Source organism: Squalius cephalus (assembly GCF_949319135.1).
Source record: "Squalius cephalus genome assembly, chromosome: 11".
Taxonomy (NCBI): domain Eukaryota; kingdom Metazoa; phylum Chordata; class Actinopteri; order Cypriniformes; family Leuciscidae; genus Squalius; species Squalius cephalus.
The window spans coordinates 15,933,057-15,956,914 of record NC_137132.1 but is presented as its reverse complement, the minus strand read 5'-3'; the positions used below and the strand labels follow the sequence as shown (position 1 = coordinate 15,956,914).

Below are 23,858 nucleotides of genomic sequence, written 5' to 3'. Positions count from 1 at the left end.
CATAATGTATCACATGATATACAGTATAAAGGTATTTATGGCTGCAAACATCGAATTTGACTTAATTTGTTTGGCACTGAATAAAAAAAAAAATAATAATAAAAAAATACAAAAAGTAGTTAATTAAAATTTTACATGTAGATTACATAATGGTAAAACATATTAATGCAATACTACTGTTATTTTGTTATTAAGTAGTGAGAAATAAAAAGTTTTTGATGTACTGTAAATGCATGATGCTGAGTAACTTTTGCTGAATTTATAAATACATTTTAATTGTGAGAAATGACAACTAGTGTTGCTTTCGTCAACGAAAATTATGACTAAATATCGTCGTCAACGAACCTTTATCACGTGACGAAAACGAGACGAGATGCAACGTAAATGCTGGTCATGTGACGATAACTATAATTAAATGTATAATGCAATATTGTTGATGAATAAAAACGAGACTAAATGTGGTTTACAAAATAAAAACTATGCTAAAATGTCTCTTCTTTTTCGTTGACCAAAACGAGACGAGACGAAATGTTACGATGTTATTTCGTCTTGCTTAGTCGCGTTATTATTATTTTGCAGTATTTCTGTTTCCTGTGTCTCACTTCGGGGGCTGTATCAGTGTTGCCAGATGTACGATAATTATCGTATTTGTACGATAATTTTGACCTCTGTACGATGTACGATCAATAATGGAAAAAATCCTATAATGTACGATAATTTCAGAACTTTGTAACACTTCAAATGATGGTCGTTGTAATAGGACTTCTCATTGATCTAGCCGTGGATTCTACGTCTACCGGAAGAAGTGTGGAGAGATAGGGAGCGAGAGACCTTGCGTGTGTGTGCTAGTGTGCCTCACGAAGCGCATGTAAGGACCCAACCAATCAATTGTAAGTGCGGGCGGGCTTTTATCTATACTCCCAAATCAGAACCGAACCCCCCCCCCCCCCCCCCCCCCCAACCAATCAATTGTAAGTGCGGGCGGGCTTTTATCTATACTCCCAAATCAGAACCGAACAGAACAGAACAACAAACAAAGTTAAGTCTGACACCCGTTTCACACATACTCCGTGTGCAGTGCGTATGCGGTGCAGGAGCAGCATGCGCTATAGTGCTTTCACATATGCTGCGTTTGCAGTGCGTAACTGATCCACGGCTGTACCACAAACACATACTCACTATTTTTATTTCAAATCCAGAAGTTATCAGCTACTTTTATTTAAAAAAAAAAAGTTTTGTCAGCATTGCGATTCTCTTTGTACACATATACACTCTTTAATAGACGCAATTCACTTTTAAACACAATTTAAACAACGTATTATTCAATGTACTACTTCTATCTAGATTCATAAGCAAGTGGTAAAATATTTAGCCATGTAGTTATATTAAAATCGCAAACATTTTAAATTAAAACTTTAAATTGACAAAAACAGCCAACTCTCATGTCTTTTCTTTTGCATTTAAATTTTAATACAATAAATCTTGGATGTCACAAAGAACTTGTCTTTCAACCTCCATGAATGAGACGAGTGTTACTTTTCTGTTCGCTATTTTTCCATAGTGGTACACTATATTGACTGGGTTAAATAGAAATGCATTACTAAAAAGAGACTAAAATACAATTTTCATTGACTAAAACTAGACTAAATGTCATCAGTTTTCGTCGACTAAAACTAGACGAAAATAGTCATGGATAATTCTGACTAAAATAAGACTAAAATGCTCAGACTTTTAGTCGACTGAAACTTGACTAAAAAGAGTAAAATGACAGCTTGACACAAAGACTAGACTAAAACTAAAATTAAAACAGGCCGCCAAAAACAACACTAATGACAACTAGCTGAAATTGAAAAGGAATATTATATTAAACAGTACTGACAGTAAAACATTTTTTTTTTAAATCATCCGCATTTTAACTTATACCAAACATGTTCTTATTTGTTGTGGTTTTTATATTGTGTATATTTTAGAATGCTATAAATAGCAAGTGTTATTGGTTATTATCAAGCATGACAACTTGGCAAAACAAAAACAGTGACGACAAATTAAATCAGCAATCTATTTTTAGAAATGCCTCAAAAGAAAAATATAATTGATGAATTTAGTTTCAAACAAACGTTTAAGCATTACACTTTATGGTAACACTTTATTTTACAGTGTCCTTGTTACATATTTTACATGTACTTACCATAGTAATAACAGTAAATTATGCATAATTACATGCAACTAACCCTCAACCAAATCCTAATCCTACCCTAACCCTATAGTAAGTACATGTAGTTGCTTAATATTACTCAGTACTTAAATATATAATTACACTGTAACAATGACACCTTAAAATAAAGTGTAGCCTAATATTTTACTGTATGTACATGTGTTTGTGTATATGTTTTTGGCATTGCAAGGAGAAGACCAAAGATAAGTCGTTAAACAAATTAAGCGCAAACAGGAAATGATGAGTCATGCATCAACTTCACACTACAGCTTCATTCCCAAATCCTTCCTGTCACTTCTGACAAATGGCAAACTTCCTTATGTGCCTGCAAGAATTTAAATGAACAGATGATCATGTCGGCTAACATATAAGTGATGTAATTGATGATGATGATTCCAAACAAATGGAGGTTAATGAAAACGAGGAGGTGACAAGTTGATTAAAGAGAGAGTGGGAGAGCGCTCAATGAGCAATCAGTCTCAGAAAGCTGACAGTGCAGCCAGGACAAACAACCTCTCTTCACCTTTCTGTCTGCAGCAGTCTGACTGACCACTAATGCCATTTCTTCTTATCCGGCTGTAAGTGAACAAACAACACACACATGGCATCCCATTTCACTCAAGCATCATTTACATAAGAAGTTATTGGGTCTTCGTGGCAGCTTCAGACAGGACCTTACAGCTGAACCCAGAACAGAGCGAGACACGGAGGCTGATGAAACAGGTGCGGAGATGGCCGTCTGTGGGGAAGACGTCAAAGGCGCAAGACGGGAAAAAGAGCACAACTCACAGAGCCTGAGAAAATGACAGATTTTAAGCCCCACACAGGCTATTTAAGCAAATAGGCCCATATCAACAGAAACAATATGCCAAATGCCACCAGCCACTAAGATCCAAAATAAACCACAGTTAGAAAAGGGCACATGGAGAACGCATTATACAGAAACAACTAACTGTCTTGGAGCCAAATCTAATGCAACTGCCACTGATAAAAATCGATTTATTTCCATCGCAGCAGAAAATGAGGAGATTGGAAATGAACATCTGGATTATGTCATCAATGAACAGTGAAAATGTTTTCATCTGCACATTAAGACTGATTTAATTTCAGATAAAGAATGAGTTTAATTTCAAGTGTCAGAGAACGAATTGTGTGGGCTAAAACATTTAAATGAAATTACATCCTACAAAAATTATATGGAAATTGTTGAAAAGCATCAAAACTAGCAGCAGAAGTGCTCTTTACTTCTTTTTTGTTTTTTTGTTTTTTAGGAAAAGAAAAACGGTCAAGCTTCTCAGTCTCAGGGACAAAGAGCAAGGGAAAAAAGATGGGAGAAGACATTCATATATACCATAATGTGGCAACATTAAGGTCAATGTGGCTTTGGGAGATGGTTTGGGGTGTTTATCCAACATAAATCCCTGTTCAGGTCAAATTTATAGGGCTGGTGTGACTGATGATGAAATGTACAAACTGCATCATTCTTGTTTGTCACCATTCTCTGCTACTAAAAGTACATAAATCTTTTCAGTGTTTAAATACTTTCACTAAATGTTTGTCAGCCATCTGACCTCAACCTCCAGCACAACCAATGGTGTGTAAATTATGTTTCATTTTGACCATTTAACAAAAGTCAATTGTGTCCAAACCCCTTGTATGGACAAAAAAAATTCTAAAGAACAAGAAGAAAGTCATAGGTTTAAAAGAAAATGTTCATCCCTTTAAGAATAATGAGAGAAATAATGATACATAAAAGTAAAACTGTTGATTAAATATGTGTACATTTTCAGTTGACACCAATTTAGACCAATTTGCATACATAAATGAGATATAATTTAGAACACAATTTAGTGAGGCTATTGGCAATCAATAAGCATGGAGAATACTACAGGAATTACAAAGTAAGAGATATAGAGATAGTAAGATAGTGTAGCTTTAAAAGAGCACTAATAATAGGAAGCCAATGGCCCAGAAAAGAGGAAGAGAGATGGCAGAGCAACCCAGGAGCCGAGCTCAGCTGCCAAACACTTTACCCCCAGTTGCCCAAGAGGGCAGAGTTCAAAGACTGCTGACAATAACTGCATTCAAAAGAGAAGAAAAAAAGAGAAAAATCCTAGCATAGGTTACTGTCATCCATTATCCTGTCTTAGACTATGGGTCTTAGCAAAACCTGAGAAAGTCCACAACTACTGAAAACTGAAGGTTATACACAGAATAAAAAAGTAGAAATGGAATACATTTGTTGCATATACAAGGTCAAGAAGTTTGCGGTTCTCAATGTATTCAAATTCATAAATGTTTTGGATATCCCTAATATGGCTGAGCACATGATAAATTGCAGTTTTTTTATTTTATTTTTGACAATAAAGAAATGTATACATTTCATTCTGATTATGGATTTTAGATATGAATTGAGATAAATGTTCTCAATTTATTTACCAATTGACAGACCTAATGTAGTATATACAGTACGTGCTTTCTAAGGCAAACAATGGACTGTTTACAAAGGTCGGGGCTGCTTCATTGAGCGATTATGACAAAGAACTTGCTAGATAATTGCTAGTAAACAAGATATACGGTCAATGTTTGACAAACAGCCCCTTCTGATGCACAGCGGTCTATTAGCCACCTCTAAATGTCAAGTAAAAAGTCAGTGAAATGTGATTGGTGGTGTTCAGACTGCACCTTCACTTCTGAATAGATGGTTCTAGGCCTCAATAAACTACAATATGCAAACTTTGGCTTGTCAGACCAACAGCCTCAAAAGTAAAAGCAAAGGAAATGAAATGTGAATGCTGATAAATAGACTTAAAGAATAAGGACATTTGCTCTGGTCAGGACGGGACCGTCTAGAATAACTCCAAGGTTCATGACCACGTGTCCACAGAATTAACCTCAGGTGCTTTACTTTAAGGTCGGGCCAGGCTTCCAGCCAAATTTGATAATGGCAGGGGTTCAGCAGACAGTGACCGACAAATTAGAGGTTTTTCCTTGTTCCCATAATGCCATATTTGTCTTGATCATACCTGCTGGGGAATTTAATAGATTCACTTTGCATTAACGTTAGTAGGGAGCATTTCAAAATGGCAACCAACAAATAAATCCAAATTAGTCTCAGCAGACCGCATGTCCATGTCGGAAACCGTCCAATTGAAACAAATTGAATATTCCAACCCTTTTAGACAAAATTCTCCATCCGCAGAGAAGTATTTACAAGACACTGCATAAATTTAACTAAAGAGTCAATAGATTCTTTCATCAAGATATCAAATTGTTCCTCATCAAAAGCAAACGGATGCAGCCAAAATGCATTGGGACGACGTTTGCGGCAAAACATCTAAAATAATAACAGAAAAATCTAAATACTCTTGTTAATTTATCTAATGATTTGGTTAGAGGCTGTTTGTGTATTATTTGCCATTTAAGCCAGATGGTTGACAGGACAAGATGAGCACAACATTGCAACAAATTCCCATGAAAAATGGAAGTGTTTTTAGTTATTAGTTATAGAAAGTTTTTAAGTCTTCTTTTTAAATTTAAGCAATAGTGTTTAGCCACCTAAATTTGGACGTGATTATGATGAAGTCTACAGTAGGTGGAAAGCTAGTTAAATTCATCTAGACACCAAAAAAAGCCCACATTTTCCATGGCAACTGAAAGTGTTCCAAATGAGGTGAAATGCCAAATCCTGAATAAATGGAAATGAGTGGACTCTAAAAAGATTGAGTGACTATGCACAGACTATTAACATCACAACGGAGAGACAAATCAGAGGATTCGCTTTCGTCATACCATCTAATTTCTCTACGTATTTGCAAATGAGTTACTTTGCCTACTACCTTCATAAAGTTTTCATAGACTAGTTAAATCACAAATGACGTATTGGTTACAACAACTAGTGAGTCAATATCAAATGTCCTGTCACTGATGAAGGCACACTCTGAGTGCGATTTTGAGTCAGACTGAGGCACGCTCTGGTTTCATCAACAATCGCAAGCTGTTCTCGTTCACTCCTGTAAGATTTTCTTTGCCATCAAGCCTTCCAGATGGAGCCCTTGCCTGGCCGTAGCATCCTCTGTTACACATTACCGCAACTGTTTGAATGAAACTAGGATAGAGAAGCGCTAATTCACAGAATAGTGTAACAGTAAAGAATCAACATAGACCGACATGTCTTTTAACTATTCTATCTTAAATAACACATGCTGTACGCTGTCAACTCCTCTGACTTATGAACACTGACTTAAGTCTGACTTCATCTCTGCCCTGTGGGTCTTGCTTACTCTTTACTAACTGGAGAATTTCAATAGCATGTAAAGTGTGTGGTGTGTAGATGTCTTGGGAAAAGAAAAGGTGTTGATAAGCATTTGCACAGTGGCTCCTGAGGAAAGAGAAGGTCACATGTTGTTTGTGTTGTGCTGTGTGGGAAGTCTGCTCGTGTCAAACAGGCCTGTCCAGAAATGCATCACAGCAAACTTTTATGATGCTATGAATGACCTCCCCCAATGCCAGTTCTATATTTATGCAAGTCTATTCGGGGGCCATTTTGTGAAGTTCTGCCTTTCAATACCCTTGCTAACCTGAGTCTCCTGGCAAGAAAAAAAATTGGAAAAATTAATGTGTGACATTGAAAATAGGCAAGCGATGGGTCAAAATCATAATTATTAATATACAATACAATAAACACACGCTGTTATCAACCAAAAGTTGCTTTTTAAAAGAAAGAAATACTTTTAATCAGTTAAGACATTAAACTGATCAAAAGTGACTACATTTATAATGTTAAAAAACATTTCTATTAGAAATAAATGCTGTTCTTGTAAACGTTGTATTAATCAAAGAATCTTGAAAAAATGCATCATGATTTCCATAAATTAAGCAGCATAACTGTTCTTAACATTGATATTAATAAGAAATGTTTCTTAAGGTGATGATACACAGGGCAACTTTTTGAGCAATGTTGCTGGGCAATGTTGCTATCAACGGGCAACCAGATGAGACACAGGGCCCACGACCAATCTAAATTATCCAGATAGAGATTTATTGCCCATTTTCAATGGGAAAGTGCCCAAGCAACCATCGTAAGGCAAGATTGCCCAGCAACATTGCTCAAAAGTTGCCCTGTGTATAATCACCTTTAAGCATCAAATCAGCATATTAGAATGATTTCTGAAGGTTAATATGACACTGAAGACTGGAGTAATGATGCTGAAAATTGAGCTTTGCCATCACAGGTTGGCAAATTTGAGTAATTTCTCAATATTACTATATTGCTGTTCATCACATAAATGTAGCCTTGTTGAACATAAGAGACTTCTTTCAAAAACATTAAAAAGATGTTTGATTGGTTGTGTGTTTGTGTGTGTTAGGGGTGTGAATTGTCACTGGTCTCACAATTCAATTCGATTACGATTATCATGTCAACGATTCCATTCGATTCAATATCATGATGCAGATAAAAAACCTATTTCGGGTAAAAATAGGAAAAATAATACTTGATAAAAACACATGCCAATCGATAGATTTTTCTCCGATATAGAAAAGTGTACAGTGTAGATTTTTTTTCTCAAGATTTCCTTACAAAAATTAAGAAATTGTCGTTACAGATTTTTATTACAATAATTTAATATTTTATAATAAAACGTTAGACCTTTCTAGTGATTTGTAGGAAAATGAAGGGGTATTTTGAAGTGCTCAACCAAAACAGATGGACGCTGCTTGGATTGGGATTAGTGATATTGGTCTATATAAACAATTGAGAAAAGGTTTTAAGTTCCTGCAGTCTGCCATTTTTGGCAAAATAAGAAAATATTTGTCTGAAAATATTTCTTGTTAAGGTTTGTATTTTGTGTGGCTTGTATGGAACATTAATGTCCTTTGTCAGTCACATGCCTGCTTAAGTGATGAACTGAACAGGTTGTTTTAGCATTACTTTTTAAGGCCAAGGAAGACTAATATATGACGATCCCCTTGTGAGCAGCTTGTGACCTTTGTGACCCCCTTCCCAAAATATAAAGGCAGCTAAATATTTTCATGAGTAAAGACCCATTCACAATGTGAGAAAAATATGAACGAATCATATTATAGACATGTTGTTTCCAAAGTTATATAAATGGCTTTTCACTGTACCAAGGCCAAAGGATATTATTAAAATATTATAGAGAAAATATTTACTTTTGTATTAAGTTGACACCATATCTTTTTCTATTAGAGTAATATTAGATTTATAAACCTTTAAGTTTGAAGAGTTTAAAGGTAGTTTTAAGAGTGTTTAAAACTAATTACGTTTTATTCATTTCTTTTATTCAGTAATCTCATGATTTTCAACCTGTCTTTAGAAAGCAAAATGAACCTTAAATATAATATAAAGTATTTAACATTATTGCATAAAATATTTAATGTATTCATTTAATAACATGCCATCTTTCAACTCTAAAAATACAATCTGTAAAGTACCTTTTTCTCTCACATTTTCCACAGACCACCAAGCACCCCTTTACTGCCCCATGACCCCAGTTTAACAACAACTGTACTAGACAGTTTTGAAAATATGTAGTTTGTGCACATGCCATAAATAGACCATGATGACAACTCAACAACATGCATGTGGAAGGAGACGCAGAGGACAGGAGGGCATGACAGATGGCTAAATTGATACTGAAAAATTGCTCCCTGTTCAAAAAGTCAACAAAAACTGAGTTGACCTTTAAAGATCTGTATTCCTAATAGGGATGCACCGATACCATTTTTTCAGAATCCGATACCAAAAATTCTGAGTATAGGCCGATACCGATCCAATATCAGCACAGTTTTTTTTTTTTAAATCAATGTAGAATTTCTATACCTCTGTTTGTTGAACTGATAATTACTCTTTTGTGTGTTAAACATCATAAAGAAAAACAACAAATGAAAAAATTATATGATCATAATCTATGACAAAATAATATTATAAACTAGATTAGTTGAAAATTCAGCAGCAAAAGTTACTCTAGAAAAATCATGAGAGCACAATAATTTACTTCAATATTCAATGGCTTTAGAACACTTATAATATAGTGCATGAAAATTTGATGGTTCTTTATGTTTTTGTGCCTTTTGTGAGGCTTAAGAATAAGGGCGTTTTCACACCCGAAAGTCCGCACCAAGGTCCAATTTCATATTTTGATACATTGTATAAATTCGGTTAATTTTGGTTTGGTTTCACAATGCAATTATGCGAGCGCACTAAAGAACTTTACATGACGTACTTGCGTCCTGTCGTCATCATCTATATGGGCTGCATCTTGACATTGATTGGTTTGAAAACGGACGTGCGTCTGACGTCAGCGTGTTGTCAATTCGGCGGGTAGCTTTGACAAGAATGAACGAACAGACGCATATCCTGGCGCGGATTAATGCACAGGCTTGCCTAGGCTGCAGCCTAGGGGCCCCACGTGTGCAGGGGCCTCGGATTGGCCAGACAATTTTTTTAATTTTTTTATTTACTTAAGCGCAAAGGCACGGCGCCATGATTCCAGTTTTGGATGGGCCAGACCAATTGTGGGTGGGCCTTAAATTAAAAGCCTTATCCAATCACTGTTTAACCTAATAAAAATTACTGACTAATAGGCCTATACTGTTATATTATCTGTGCGTATACATAATATAGATTTTAATAGCTTGATGCTCTTTAAATATTTAGTTGCATCGTAAAAAGTTTCGTTGCATAGGACGGACCTATCCGCGATTGCTCTCCATGGTTCTGACCAAAGAAGAGCGCTTTGGAATCTCCATTACGCATCATCATACCTGGGCTGCGTTTCCTGATAACGTTGTCTCTTAGCACGCTACGAAGACTCAAAGGTATAACTTAACTAAAGGTATACTACCACTAAAGGTATACCATTACTAGGCGTCTTCAGGGCTATCATCCACTCGCGAGGCAGAGGCGCTGAGAGGCAGAGGCGCTGGCGCCCTCCTAGCAACGGCACTGGTCGCGCTAGCTGCGCTAGCCGCGCTAGTATCCTGGGGTGGCAGAGACGAAGATGTGCTAGGTGATGTGGATCTCAGATTTCTTCATCTCCTGGTTGCAGCGATGACTCCGAGACTGTACGTGCGTGTTTAAGGTAGCCTACCTAAACAACGACTGTTGCAACAGGGCCGAGGGCTGGGTTAGAAAATATGTGACGTCATTAGGTTTTTTAATTTAATCAATGTTGATTATGAAAGTGAGCATGCAGCATGAGAAAGATATTATACATCATGAGATGCGCAATGTCTGGAGACATGGAGTGGTTAAAACATGATTTTGACCACTTCATTGAGTCTTGTTTTGTAGAAAGTCTCTTTTTAAAAGATTTTCGTTTTGTATAAATTGTATCTTAATTTTGATCAATGTTTTATCAACCAATTGCCTGTATTTACTAAATAAGAAGCAAATATATAGCAGACAATGTAATAAGGCGCCAACATGATCACTTGCATTGCACGTGAACTGGAGGGCGCCGAAACTCAGCTTGTGCCTCACAGATTTGAGAAATATGGGCTATCTATTATAGAAAGCTTGAAATGTCTACTTGCAAACGAAAATATTCAAAACCAAAAGAAATAGGCTATTCTCTGAATATGTCATCTGAAATGTGCATTTTTCTCTGGCGTTCATGGCGAATCCGCATCGTCAACTTCTTCTTTGCAGCGACACAGAAAACACCAGTATATTAATAAATAATTAAATGTCTCCTTGCTTTTTAGACACATTCATAATCATTACTTTTACCGGTTCTTTGTGGCAAGCTTTATGCGTGCGTTCGTGCGCTTGATGTAAACGCTCTTAGGGTATATAGCCTAAGTAATTAAATTAATATAAAGGGGCGATTTGTCCACGAATGGCTTAAATGAACAACTACTAGTCGACTAGAAAAAAATTTAGTCGGAAGCAGCCCTTATTCTACATATTTTCGAGCCAGGCAGCAGGCCATTCTTCTGGGTTGAGCGAGCGACCCTGCGGAATGACCGAGCGGAGCGGAATATTCAAAAATGCGCTCTCCACTCACGAGCTCTGATCGGAACAAACCCAAACTACTGTCTGCTGAACTTGCACAGAAACATCAAAATGGACATAACCAGCTTTTTAAAATTGTTCTTAAAACTAAACATTTAGACTATTTTAGCACAAATTATGAGCTTATTGACGATTTTTTATAATTCTTGACAAAATTAGAATATATTAAAAGTTTTTTTTTTGAAGAAGAAAAGTTTTGGGTGGGCCTGTTGAAAAGTGGGTGGGCCTAGGTGCGTCAGGCCCACCCATAACCGCACCGCGAACAAAAAAAAGACCCTAATTGGCCCATAAGAAAATAAAACAAAAACAAAAAAACAAGCAGGTTATTGGGTAGATGTGAATTGGCCACCACTTGAAGGAATGTAAAGGAAACGGAAAGGAAAATGTAGTGTTGGCTCTCTCAATGTGTGTATGCCAGTTCACCGTAGTTGCGTGTGGACCATGTATGGCACTAAATAAATTTTTAGGGGGGCCTCACACAAAGAGCAGCCTAGGGGCCCCTGACCACCTTAATCCGCCCCTGCGCATATCGTTGCCACTACTTTCATTATTATGGCATTACTCCCTGCAGTACAAACTATACTCGAGGCAAGTTCAAATTCGCCAAATGAATGTCCTCATTGTGCAAGCATTTTTTTATGTGTGTGTGTGTGTGTGTGTGTGTGTGTGTGTGTGTGTGTGTGTGTGTGTGTGTGTGTGTGTGTGTGCGCGCGCGCGCTGGAAGAAACACTGTGGGCAGGACTGACAGATCTGCACATAACTATTCTTCTTCCACCTGAACCACCTGAACTTCCTGTAAATGGTCTGAAAGTCCGAACCATACAGAAAATGCTTTCACACTAGAAACGAACCAAATCTTTGTTCAGTTTGATCCGGACCGAGACTACCTCTTTTCGTCTAACCAAATTTTGTCTGTTTGGTCCGGACCGTGGTCCAGGGGAGGTTTCACACCTGTAATTTTGACCAAACTGGACCAAACTGAAAAGTCCAGAAGTCCGGACCAAAAAAGGTAGGTGTGAAAGGGCCCTTAATCGCAGCTGATCTGTGATCCGTACGGATCAGGACCCACAGTTCGGCACGCATGTGATTCGCGGATTAACTGCTAAATTTAACCATCATAGAGTGAAAGTTTATAATTTGTGTTTTGAAGATGTGTTTTGTCTTGCCATTTACACATTCAAATAATTTTAAACACAGGAGAGAGAGAGAGAAAGAGAGAGACGCATTTCAGACAGCACTCAAACACCGAATTGATTCCTCTTTCGCGTTTCCTTGCCCTTGAACAGACATATAAACACAACATTATGTCAAAATACCCGTCTAAAGGCCCTTGCACACTGAAAATCCGAAATTTTCGCACGTTAAAAAATAAATACGACCTCACGTTATGTCAATCACGCTTGCACACTGCCTCCGAAACTTTCGTCCGTCAAAAAAAACATCGAATCAGGTTCAATTTTCTGCGTTTTTCGCGTCCGTAGCAAGCATTTTGAATGGTGTTTTGACAATTTAGAGCCACCGAATCACGAATATGAAAAAACGCATGCGAAAATTTCTGACTCAAGGCCATTGCACACTGAGTCCGAAATTTTCGTATGCATTTTTTCGCGTTCGTCAGCCTTAAAATTCGTCACGCACAGAAACCTTGCACACTGAGTCCGATGCGTATTTATTAAACCTTTGCGGGAAAAAAAACGCAAAAAATACTAAATGGATTCGTCAAGCAGTGAGGATGATTTTGTTGCCCTCTTTCTTCTTAAAAAGAGAAAAAGAAAGAGGAAATATTGGGTCCATTCCAATCCTGAGATTGCGCCTAGAGGAAGCAAAGTTTTTTTCATCTCCTTATCAAGGAGTTGCGAAATTATCCCGAGCGATTCAAAATACATCAGAATGTCAGTGGAACAGTTTGATGCTTTGCTAGCGATACTGGAGCCACATATTAAAAAGAAGACCACCAATTTCCGTGAACTAATCGATCCTGAACAGAGACTGGCAGTATCTAAGGTATGGACACACACACGCGCTGGGCAGACAGAACAGCTGGATTTTGTCGTTCGCTTGTACGGTACGTGGCTCTGAATTGTCAAAAAAAACTCTCAAAATACTGGCTGTGGATGCGAAAAACGCAGAAAATCGAACCCGATCCGAATTTTTTTATTACGGACGAAAGTTTCGTAGACAGTGTGCAAGCGGGATTGACATAACGTGAGGTCGAATTTTTTTTTTAACGTGCGAAAATTTCGGATGCGAATTTCGGACTCGAGAAATTTTCGCACGTTAAAAAATAAATACGACCTCACGTTATGTCAGTCACCCTTGCACACTGCCTTCGAAACTTTCGTCCGTCCAAAAAAAATTCGAATCAGGTTTGATTTTCTGCGTTTTTCGCATCCGTAGCAAGCATTTTGAATGGTGTTTTGACAATTCAGAGCCACCTAATCACGAATGCGAAAAAACGCATGTGATAATTTCGGACTCGGTGTGCAAGGGCCTTAAATGCCCGTCTCGGCAAGTATTCTCTCGTTTATGTCATAAGTGAACAAAAGAGAAACAGAATTGAGAAAGAAACCGGATGTCATTAATATTAATTAATGTCTGTTTATTAGTCTGTCATTAATATTAATAAAACAACAAAATACAGCTTTAATAAAGATGAAACTATATTTAATTTCTACAGTGAACAAATAGTGTTATTTTACATTTAGGCTTAATTATTAATTTCTGTACCTGAATAGGCTGCTACTGTTATGTAACTTTGTTATTTAGTATTCATCTCTGCTTGTAATTTGTGTATTTGTTCTTATTTTATTACTGACTGTTCACTTGTTTTAAATAATATATTAATAACTTTATCGGTTCAGTAATATTAATTTAGTTTTTACTTTCAGTAATATTACTTTAGTTATTACTTTCAGTTTAGTAATATTACAGTTTATTAATATTACTGATCAATAACTTTATCAGTTAGGGTAGTAGTCGTTTTTGATGTAGTATCGAAGAACTTCAATGTATATATATAATTTGTATGTAGGCTATGTGTGTGTGTGTGTGTGTGTGTGTGTGTGTGTGTGTGTGTGTATATATATATATATTGTTTGTTTGTTTTTTTTGTTTTTTTTTACGATCCGAAAAATGATCCGATCCGTGGTTCAAAAACCATAAATGATCCGAACCGTGAATTTTGTGATCCGTTTCACCACTAATCTCGTCTGATCAATACCCGATCCGGCAAAGAATGGAGCCGATACCGATACTGAGTATAATCCCTAATTAGGGATACATCCCTAATTCCTAAGCGTTTAAAGTTTTCACATGAACCCGTTGACACATGGTATACTGTATATAGCCCACTTGTGATGGGCAGTTACATGGAAATAAAAAAATAAATAAAAAAAACCAAGGTGAATCTTTTATAAGCGTGCTGCCTGCTATTAAAGTAACCAGTGAGCATTGCGGTATGGAGACTTAATACCTTCACAGAGTCACAGAGCCATGCCAAATGCTAAATTACTGACTTCATGCTGTACAGTGATCCCATCACGGAGCATATGATTCTGTACCTGTACTTTTTTTCCCAGAATCCTCTCTGGATGATGCGATAATGAGCCATCTGTCATTGTCATTGTAATTAATCCAGCAGATTAAGTGGATATTATTATTTAGTGGATAATGAGATGCTGTCATGTCATCTTTCTTCTACACTCCAGACCCTGTAAGGGGAAATGAATGGAGGGTTTTGACCACGTGTCCGAGCCAGCAGATGGGATCTGTTGTTTACTTCAAAGGTTTTTTTTTTTCTTTCTGAAATGCCCATTACATCAGGAATTGTTGTGTGACAACCTTGTTTTAGTGCCACTAAGATGGCACAAACAAATGTCATGCCAAAGACAAGACAAAGACAGACCACCGCAGAGAGGCTTCGCTGGCATGCCGTTTCTGCCACACTTCGCCGAATGATGACAAGATTCTATGGGCCACGGAATCCAGGTAAAATGGCTTCTGTGCAGACTGGAAAATCTTTTTCAATCATAAGTGAAAATTAAGTGGTGGGCTAGATGGGCACACCACTTGAGATGGAAATTGCACTGCCACATGCAATTTCACACGAAGGTACAGCTCTCACATCTATACCACTTCCTGTTCCGTCCTGTTGTAGATCCAGATGAGGAATTTCCCCCGAGGAGGGCATGAAACTTTATTATGCTTCTTGGGTGGACCGACACGGACTCGTCACCTCATAACAGGAAACACAGGGGACTGGATTGAGTATCAACACCCCTGTTTATCTCACCGCTCATATAAACATCAAACTGAAGGCCTTGCAAAAAAAAAAAAAAAACTCCAGCCTTTGCTATCTGACATCTAGAGCCAACAGCAAAACCAATTTACAGGCAAATTGGTTGAGGACATGACAAAACAAAATGTCAGTAAGCTTGAGATTAATGCTCAAAAGTCTAAATCATACACATTATTCGTTTCCAAAGTATTTACTGTGCACGGTTTTAATTATTCATGTTTGCCATAAAGTGTTCGTAGACGATGAATTCCGCTACGTTTATCAATAGAGCAAATAGCCAAAAGGTTTTCAGAGTGCCTGTCTTTCAAGATGAACAAAATACCAGAAAAACAGAGTAGTAAGTATTAAAGAGGGAAAAACCATGTAGGAAGCTCTTCATGACAAAATGACTGATGGTTTGGAATGAGTGGTGTTGGACTTCTTAAAGGGATAGTTCACTTTGAAATAAAATTTTGGTATGTTTTAGCTTACCTCAAGGGCATCCAAGATGTAGGAGTCTTTTTTTCCGCAGTAGTTTCAATTTTGATATTTTTAGGTCAAACCGTTCTTGTCTGTTAGTCATTTAATGCAGGTCTGTGGTCACTGTCTCAAAGAGCATGCACAGAGTCCAAATTAAACAATTCCCCATCGTAAGTACACACTGATGGCCTAAGACACGAAACGAGCGGTTTGTGTGAGAAAACGAACAGTATTTATATCGTTTTTACCTCTTATACACAGCCACGTCCAAGTGATCTGAGGGCGCGCGCGCATCCTGGTGTGTGACGTGTACGCAGACTGGTGCATAGATATATACACTAGATGTCGCCTTGTCTACGGCAGTTCATTGGAAGAATGTCTTTAAGGCGACATCTAGTGTATATATCTATGCACCAGTCTGCGTACACGTCACACACCAGGATGCGCGCGTGCCCTCAGATCACTTGGACGTGGCTGTGTATAAGAGGTAAAAACAATATAAATACTGTTCGTTTTCTCACACAAACCGCTCGTTTCGTGTCTTAGGCCATCAATGTGTACTTACGATGGGGAATTGTTTAATTTGGATGATGGGGAATTGTTTAATTTGGACTCTGGGCATGCTCTTTGAGACAGTGACCACAGACCTGCATTAAATGACTGACAGACAAGAACGGTTTGACCTAAAAATATCAAAATTGAAACTACTGCGGAAAAAAAGACACCTACATCTTGGATGCCCTTGAGGTAAGCATACCAAAAAACATAAACCAAAATTTAATTTCAAAGTGAACTATCCCTTTAAGAGTGAAAGCTTGAAGTAGTGGAAGAGCCTCTTGTAATGACATGTTCGTACTCCAAACAAACTCCTCAGATGTCAATCGAGTGCTTGAAATAACTTCCTTTTGTGTGGAAGTGGATCTGATGTGGCTTCATATCATAGAATGAGGCAAAAATGATATTTTGTCCTACATCGATAAAGGCTTTGTCGACTAATATTGCATTATAAACATACATTATTCTTATGAAAATACTCAAGGTGTCTAGATGTCACAATGTGTTTATTTGTCTTCACGCTTCAGTCAATACGTCTCTGTCTGCGTTTTATTCAGCAACAGTGATATCTGGATGTTTTTGTCCATAAGTAATTTCCTGGAAAGTCATGACTACTGTGAGTCTCACTTGTTGACTTTCTGCAGGAGGGCGCCCTCTGGCTATGAGTATGAATGAAACAGACATTACATTACGTGTGTACTCTCTAATGCTCACAACACCCTATTTTGGGTAAAAATAGTAAAAAATAATACTTTAAGTAAACGCATGCAAATTAGAGGTCGACCGATTCATCGGTCGGCCGATTAATCGGCCGATTTTTTGCATTTTTAACATAATCGGCATCGGCCAATATCCAAGTGTATCAAGCCGATTATTAGGCGGGCGCATCTGTGGGCAGCCTAGTGTTGTTGTTGTGGAACACGCGTTCGACGCACGCTGCGCCTAGAGTCATTCTCCAGCAGAGTGAGCAGACCTCATCCAGTGCTTAAGGAAGGAGCTAAGTTCCTTGGAGAAAACTCCTTTATATTTAATTAAAAACTTTTGATATGTTACTGCCAACTTAGAGAAAAAACATGAATAGGCGACATGACGTTCGGCTACTTTGAAATTGATAGCGTAGTTGAGGTTGCATTAGCACAGCAGAAGGGTTGCTATCATGTCACAATAAGTAAGCAAGAATTTACAGACAGTGAATCTGAGACTTTTATTTGTTCTGTTTGTGTGTCTTATATTTGAGAGGGTTGTCACTCAATGCAGAGAAATAAGTAATAAAAAAAGAGACCAACTATATGCTAGTGAAGGACTGGCTTTGCTTTGCTAGCGTCGTTGTCGCTAGGGTTGGGTAGCTACAGACAGACCCGGAGCTAATACGGCACTGGTGCCTTAACGACCGTTATTTACCGGACCGAATATCAACGCGCATTTCTGTGTTTCATTTCAGTGCTACTGTTATGTCTGTGCTTCTCTTGGATGCTCTGAAAACGGACGTTAGAATAACAGAAACATCGCTTCGCTGCACTTGACACTAGTCAGCAGTTAACTTTAGCATTCCGTTAGCTAGTAGCTGGATTAAACACGGTTAAAATGCTGGCCAAACAATAGTGTAATGTGTGACTGTATTTCACTGTAGACTAGGGGTGGAACGGTACATGTATTGAACCGAAACGGTACAGGCGTCACGGTTCGGCGTTTAAATTTCCACGGAGAATACACGCTATAAAAATAAATAAAACTCGCGTGCAAAGTAATGCGGAACTACTGTTAGATAAGCGGGTTCTTTAGGGACACGGACACCTAATCTGTAGCTCCGGCTGCGATGTAAAGATTGCAATGCTAGAATATGTTGTGTATGTGTGTGTGTGTGTGTGTGTGTGTGTGAGAGAGAGAGAGAGAGAGAGGCGCGATCGAGATCGAAAAGTCGCGTGTGTTTAAAGTCGCAAAGTGTTTACTTATATTTGTGTGCAAAGCGAGCGTGTGTGTGTGAGGCGCGGGCGCGATCGAACAGTGGAAACATAAAAACATACTCCGTCATTTTGTTTATCAGGACATCATTCAAACTGCAAAGTGTTTAAGTTACTGTTAATTAAAATGTTAAGGAAAACAAATATATTAATCTGAAATGTAGCAAATTAATTTTCAATTCATTCAGGTACAATTACCAAACATATCTCAAGGTCTTTTTGTCTTTTGTACAAGTGCAGATTGGTAAAGTGTTCAATAAATGTTTTTGTTGAGAAATTAATTATTATTTGTAATTATTTGTGTTACATTTTATCTTTCAAATAGAGGTTAAAAACAAGCACATAATCGGCCAAATATTGGCCAAAATAAATCGGCAGCATTAATTAAGACTCGGATTTCAAAAGATCGGCATCGGCATCGGCCTGGAAAAAACCATATCGGTCGACCTCTAATGCAAATCAATAGCCTATGTTTTCTCCAATGTAGAAAAGATTTCCTAACAAAAATGAAGAAATTGTCATTACAGATTTTTATCATAAGAATTTAATATTTTATATAAAACTTTAGACCTTTCTAATGATTTGTAGGAAAATGAAAGGGTATTTTGAAGTGCTCAACCAAAACAGATGGATGCTGCTTGAAGTGGGATTAGTGATATTGGGCTATATAAACAATTGAGAAAAGGTTTTATGTTCCTGCAGTCTGCCATTTTTGGCAAATTAATAAAATGTTTGTCTGAAAATAAGGTTTGTATTTTGTGTGGCCTGTATGGAACATTGATGTCCTTTGTCAGTCTGCTTAAGTGACGAACTGAACAGCTTGTGGTTGTTTTCAGAGATGGTAACAGACATTTTATTTTCGTGCTACAATTGTTTGACCTGTAGGCCTACTACAAAACTTTGAAGCTCTGTAGCACCAGTGCTATGTGCAAAAAGTTAACGTACAGCCCTGTCTAGATAATTAAATGCTGTAAAAAAGAAAAAGAAAAAAGAAAAGGTTCTTTATTGCCATTGATGGTTCCATGAAGAAATTTTAAATTCCATGGAACCTTTTTTATTGCACAAAAGGTTCTTTATAGTGGAAAAAATGTCCTTCAAGATTATTAAAATGTTCTTTACACTAAGAAAATAATGGTTCATAAGAGAGGTTATTATGAGTAAATTATTATAATTATAACAATAAACTACTATTATTATTTTAATAAGTAGATTAACCATATTAGCAATTAAGTGTGATTACAAGTGATCACATTATTAACGGATTAGACAATATTAACCAATTTTACTCGCAATTCACCCTAAATAAGCAAATTATCCTTAATATTTAATAAAGAGACACAAGTGGCAAGTAGAATTCCTTGTGGGCTCGGTTATGCAAAAAACGTCTTAATGTTTTTTTCAATATGTCACGTCATAACTTTCAACATGAAAGTAAATTCTTGCTGACATGCTGCTGCATTATTGGCCTTAAACATTTGCAACGTTTGTGATGAAGAGGTATCAGAACAATCTAGGGTGTTTTGACTTTGATCAAATCATTCCTCACACCAGCTAAAAAAAAAAATCATAAAACTCGGTTTGCACCATTCATGTACTGTACGCTTGCAGTTGTGTGCGACACAGATGTCTGTATTTCTAAATCAATATGCAGTGCCATTAAAGAAGAAATTGATCGCAACGATGGCCGAGGTTCACACCAGGCCACTTCTTTGTTAATATAGATCATCTAAGAGTGTTCATGACAGCCAGCTCATGCTCCCGCAGATTGATCTGAATGTCAATGAGACTGAGGAAGGTTGAGGACTGTAGGGTAGGGACACTGAGGAGCATGTATCCAAAAACACGCACTTATTATCTGCAGATTACAGCTGAGGGACTATGAAATGTTGACAATCCACAGCAGCGTGTGGCGGGAACAGATATCAGTTTCCACACCAATTACGACAGCGGGCACTGTGTCCCCTGAAGATAGACACGAAAAGCAAAGAGCAAGCCTTGCAACTCAGCACCAACAGTACAACTTCAGAACGCACACATACACAAAGCTGACACAGTTCAGAGAGTAACAAGTCCAGAAAACACAAATCAGCGAGCCTCCAAGACATAAAAGGGAATGCTAGGCTATTGTTTGCCAAAGTAGGGTATTCAAGAGGACAGGCTACCACTCCTGAGATTTACGTCCGGGACCGGTGTGTGTATTTAGTGTTGACCCTCTAAATCTCAGCTCAGGGTGGTTGCGCATCGATTTCTCTGACAAAATACGAAATGAAAAATGCACTGAGCTTTTCCAGGGGTTCACAAATGCATCCCCTCTATTTTCCAGCCGTGTGCGGCACACACACAGAAACCATTGAGCCCACACAGAGCTGCTCTGATGCAGAGGTTCCAGCATCACGCACCTACTTGCTGTAAACATGATGAGGTCACCATCCACCTCTCACCAAACATCACCTGCTCCTGATTTAGACCTGTCTCCACTTAGCTACCATCTGTGAAAGAAAAATTCAGCCTCAAAGGAAAGGGCAGTTACTTTTGTCTTTCCGGCGAAGGACCACTCACCATCACGATCCCTGCATAAGGAGGACTAAGAGCAGATATCTTGTGTTTTGAGGTGCTGTTAACAGCATGGCTGAATTACACTTAATCGATCCATTTGAACTCCCCTTTGCGCCGAGGTCCCTTCAACGTTACAATTACACAGCTCGGAAAATTAGGGTATTACTGGCAGCTAATGGAGGCTAATGATACCCTTGTGCATATGCTGACTGGCAGCCTGCTTTCAAACAATTTCATGAATATCTTCAGACATCAACCATTCCATATGCATTGGCCTTTATCTGACATGGCTTTACTGTTCAACATCATCAAATGTATAACAATGTTACACTTTTCCCTTTCCCAGGGATATATTCACACAATTCAAATTCATTTTGGCAGGAGTTAAACAAAGACTCAGATTGGATTTGTGCACATTTTGAGCACTAATTTTGGGGTCAGAACTCTGAAATTAATTTTGTTTAAATATGATAATCAGACCTGAGAGTACAACACTTATTAGCAGCCGAAAGTCATCATTAGCAAATTAGCATTAACAAATTAATTTTTAAAAAGGAGGTTTTTGTTCATTAACTCCCAGTCAGGGCGGTTGCAGTGTAAAAAACATCATCCACTGTTGGCTGATCTCCCTGACGGGACAGCACTTCTTATATGGCATATTTATATTATTGCAAGAGGTATGATTTAACATTGAGGTATGATTTAACTACTGTTCAACACTCACCACTATAATAGTCCTTTGGCTGAATGCCATGATGTCTCCAAAGACAGATTAAAGAAAGGTTTTCTAATTACTATTACCATACTCATACTGATTACTATATATTCTCATTGATTTCATCACTCTGTCTCCTCTCCACCAATAAGCTGGTGTGTGGTAGGCGTTCTGGCGCAATATGGCTGCCGTCGCATCATCCAGGTGGATGCAGCACAATGGTACCCTGGAAATCCAGAGTTCTCGTGAGAGCACAATTTGAATCTGCTCAGCGAGTTACTCTGGCATTGAGTAATGATGCTCATTAACTATGCCCTTGTAGACGAGCTGCACCAATCACATTGGTTTATCTGATATAGGCGGGCCAGAGGCGAGCTAAACAGATGACGACAGTGCTAGTGACACCGCAATCACGACAGTGATTGGTCGTAGTGTTATCCAATTGCGTGCAGTGAGATTTTCAAATGCATGCTTGGTACCGCCCCTCGAGTTGGGTGATTTTCATTACTCAATGCCAGACCCTTAATCTTTCGGACTTGGGTCTGGATTTCCAGGCTAGCACATTGGTGGTGGTTGAGGAAATTCCCTCCTTCTATGTAAATCGCTTTGAGTGCAGAGAAAAGCGCTACATAAATGTAATGAATTATTATTATTATTATACTGATGCATTTGGGTAGCATTACATTGAATATGACAGGTGCAGCTATTTGATTATTTGTTGGCATGGCAATAAGCTACAATCAACAATAACAGAACAGGATATAACCAGCTCTTATATGCCCAAATTTAATTCAAATTGAGTCAATTTATGAGTGCATTACAATAGCAATCTGAGGGAGTTCTCTAAATGACTTCAGGGAATGGTGTCTAACAAAAGGAAATTAACAGAATACTAGACAAAGAACACTTAGCTTTACAATCAAAAAGTGAGCAGGCTTTGAGGAAACCACTTTGTACATTTCATCATTTCTAATTTCTATGACAAACTTTCATTTTTAGTAATAAACAGAAAACACAGACATAATATCTCTGTAGAAGTATTCTTTGAAACATCAAATCAATCTGCATAAATAAAAAAATGTAAATAAAAAAATAAATAAAAAAAATCACTAAGCACTAAGGCAAAGCAGACTATTTCAAAGATCTTCAGTAGAGAGGCGCATCCTGAACCCCAATAAGAGTTAGGTAACCAGTGTAAGAACCGAAAATCTTTTGAAAAGGGCCTTTGTGATGTCACAGAATTTCTATGCAATTTTTGCCCTGACACAACATGGTTAACTTTACACAGCGGATCCACGTCTGCACCAGAATGTAGATACACTTATTATTTTATAACAACTTTGAGTTTAATCAGTCCCTCCATGATTTCACAATATTTTTTTGTGATTTTCACAATGTTTTTTTTATATAATTAGAATACCACATTTACAATATTATGTATTATGTTAGATGCACAATAGTCATACATAACAATAGAACAAACAAAATGCACAAATCTTGTTTATTTTGGTATCATCCTGAAAAAGGCTAGTCCAGTGGTATCTAGATTTAATAACATGATCACTTAGGGTGGGAAATATGACCAAAATCTTACAAGTAAACCACAGCAATAAACAATTGCCTTTTATAAGTAAAGATTTCTTAAGTAATTAAGTAGCCTAATCAAGTAGGATAAACAGTCAGTAATAAAATAAGAACTAATAAACAAATGACAATCGGACAAATAAATATAACATAAAGGTACAGATATAAACAGTGCTTTAAGTTTAAGTAGACTGTTTGTTTTTTCCCCTGTCGTCGTTTGATTAACATTAACGACAGACAGGAGTGTGTATATATTAGGTTGCTTTCACTCTAAGACCTAGTAATGTGCGGATCCAATACTGACTCATGTTCCAAACTTGTTCACTCAAGACATAACCGCCAAGATGGACATTTAGGCATAATTATGTGTATTATTATGTGTATAATTAAGGCAATAAGCCTAGAAATAGAACACATTTCGGTGTACTCACGTGAACGCTGACTGGCGGTAAACGCATGCACAGAATCCGTGTGTC

General features: G+C 37.6%; 1 protein-coding gene across 2 annotated transcripts in view; it reads right to left on the bottom strand.

The window, feature by feature from the left end:
- grik4 (glutamate receptor, ionotropic, kainate 4) overlaps positions 1-23,858 on the bottom strand; it is a 389,008-nt gene that overhangs the window by 319,515 nt on the left and 45,635 nt on the right. The gene's annotated exons all lie outside the window — the stretch shown is intronic.